This window comes from Chlorocebus sabaeus, chromosome 27 (genome assembly GCF_047675955.1).
Source record: "Chlorocebus sabaeus isolate Y175 chromosome 27, mChlSab1.0.hap1, whole genome shotgun sequence".
Taxonomy (NCBI): Eukaryota; Metazoa; Chordata; class Mammalia; order Primates; family Cercopithecidae; genus Chlorocebus; species Chlorocebus sabaeus.
Window position 1 is genome coordinate 45,431,034 of NC_132930.1, and position 2,850 is coordinate 45,433,883.

Below are 2,850 nucleotides of genomic sequence, written 5' to 3' on the forward strand. Positions count from 1 at the left end.
TTGTTAAAAAAATATTTTTTTTCTTATGAAATGATTGTGTTACCCTTGTCAAAATTACTTGGCCATAGCTGTATGGGTTTCTTTCTGGACTGTCAATTTTGTTGCCCAGTCTGGAGTGCAGTGGCTCAGCCTCCCAGGCACAAGCAGTCTCACCTCAGCCTCCTGAGGAGCTGGAACTACAGGTGTGCACCACCACACCCAGCTTTTTTTTTTTTTTTTTTTTTTGAGACAGTCTTGCTCTGTCACCCAGGCTAGAGTGAACTGGCGTGATCTCAGCTCACAACCTCTACCTCCCGTGTTCAAGCGATTCTCCTGCCTCAGCCTCCCAAGTAGCTGGGATTACAGTGATGCATCACCATGTTGGCTAATTTTTATATTTTTTGTAGAGACAGGGTTTCACCATCTTGCCCAGGCTGGTCTCAAACTCCTGAGCTCAAGCAATCTACCTGCCTTGGCCTCCCAAAGTGCTGGGATTAGAGGCGTGAGCCACTACATGTGGCCCCAATGTTGTTCTTTTTTAAAGACTGTTTGGCTGTTGGGCTTTGTTGCACATTGGTTTGGTTCTTTCTGGACCAAAAGGCGGGCCAACTCAAAGGAAGTAGGAGGGGCTTCTAGGTTGTAGGTGGATTCAAAGACTTTTTTTTTTTGAGACAGTGTCTCGATCTGTTGCCCAGGTTGGAGTGCACTCTTGGCTCACTGCAACCTCCCCCTCCCAGGTTCAAGAAATTCTTCTGCCTCAGTCTCCCAAGCAGCTGGGATTACAGGCACCCGCCACCACACCTGGCTAATTTTTGTATTTTTAGTAGAGACGGGGTTTCGTCATGTTGGTCAGGCTGGTCTCGAACTCCTGACCTCAAGAGATCCACCGGCCTTGACCTCCCAAAGTACTGGGATTACAAAGTACTGGGATTACATGAGTCACCACACCCAGAAGATTCAAAGATTTTCTGATTGGCAATTGGTTGAAGGAGGTTATCTAAAAACCTGGAACACATAGAAAGGAGCGTCTGGGTTAAGGTAGGAGGTTGTGGAGACCAAAGTTCTTATTATGCAGATGAAGCTTCCACGTACATGACTTCAGAGAGAATAGATTGTAAATGTTTCTTTTTTTTTTTTCAGGGCAAGGAGTGGTTTATTTCACAGCTGAGTGAAGGATGAGGCCCACAGCCTCGGTAGCAGCAGTAGCAGCTCCTCCCCGCCCAGTCCTCTCTTCTTGGTATGGTAGCCAAAGGCCAGGTCAGGAGCCAGGGAAACAGCCAGGGCACAGCCCTCCCGCCACAGGAGCTGGGTATCCACAGAGCGGCAGCGGGCAGCAGTAGCAGCAGCAGGCTGGGGTGGAAGAGGGGGAGTATCAATTTGGCTGGCTGACTCCCATGCCCCCATGGATAGTGTTTGGTGAGGGTTGGGGGACCTGGACTGCTAGGTGGAGGGACATCTGGAGTGGCTCAGTCAGCTGTGAAGATGTGGCTGGAAATGTCATCCAGGAGCCAGTCTATGCTTGGCAGCAGGTTCTCCCCGGTGACGGCGCTGCAGCCCTGGATGCACCAGTGGTGGCTGCGGATGGAGTCCAGCTCCAGGGCCTCACGGATGGCATTAGAGGACAGTGTTCCAGGCAGGTCCTGCTTGTTGGCAAAGATGAGGAGGGTTGCTCCGGCCAGGTGCTCCTCCACCAGCAGGCTCTGGAGCTCCCGCTGGCAGTCCTGCATGCGCTGGTGGTCCGCACTGTCCACTACCTAGACGAGGCCGTCGGTGCTCTCAAAGTAGTTCCGCCAGTAGGACCACAGGGACTTCTGGCCACCCACATCCCAGATGTTCAGCTTGAATCCTCGGTGCTCCAGGGTCTTGATGTTGAAGCCCAGCGTTGGGGAGATGGTGTCGATGTCCTCCTCATTGAACTTCTTCAGGATGGTTGTCTTTCCAGCATTGTCCAGGCCAAGCATGAGCAGTCGCAGCTCCCGCTCTTTCTGCTTCATCTTCTTCAGAATGGTCAGGAGCCCCATGGATTGTAAATGTTTCTTATCAGACTTTAAAATGGGCCAGACTCTTGGCTGGGCGTGGTGGTTTACGTCTGTAATCCCAGCACTTTGGGAGGCCATGGTGGGCAGATTGCTTGAGCTCACGAGTTGGAGACCCGTCTGGACAACATGATGAAACACCATCTCTAAACAACAACAACAACAACAACAAAAAGAACAAAAATTAACCAGGTGTGTTGGCGCATGCCTGTAGTCTCAGCTGCTCAGGAGGCCAGGGTGGGAGGATGACTTGAGCCTAGAAGGTGGAGGTTGCAATGAGCCGAGATGGCACCACTGCACTCCATCCTGGGTGATAGAGCCAGACTTTGTCTCAAAAACAAAACAAAACAAATAAAAAAACAAAAAAACCAAAGGTGCCAGACTCTTAGTTAATTCTCTCCTGGATCAGGAAGAAGATTACCCACAGAGGAATCCCACAGGGGCGGAGTTTAATCCAATTTTCCTCAACTGAAGTTATTATTTTAATTCCCTCAGCTGAGGAGGAGGAGAGGGGTTAGTAATTGTTCTGCCTTCCAAGAATGCACATTAATTCCTCCCTCAGGGAAAAGTGAGACAGGAAAATGAAAGCTTACTGCTAGCAGAGGCGCCTCATCAAGGTAATTAGGCCTTGTCTGTCGTGGTGGTTCCTGCTCTCAGTCACCACATAGCCCTACCCCAGCCCCCTTCCTGCACGGCCTTGTGTCTCTGTGGGGTTGTGAGGTCCGGGCTCACAGAATCTTGAGGGTGTGCTCTGCTCTGGGCCCTGAGAGTCTCTGATAAATAAACAGCAGCAACACCCACACTAACTAGACCCCTGAACCAGTCAGCTTGCCAC

General features: G+C 50.8%; 1 pseudogene; it reads right to left on the reverse strand.

Moving 5' to 3' along the window:
- Positions 1–1,104: 1,104 nt before the first annotated feature.
- Positions 1,105–2,022, reverse strand: LOC103246433 (ADP-ribosylation factor-like protein 2 pseudogene; annotated as a pseudogene).
- Between the last annotated feature and the right edge of the window lie 828 nt (positions 2,023–2,850).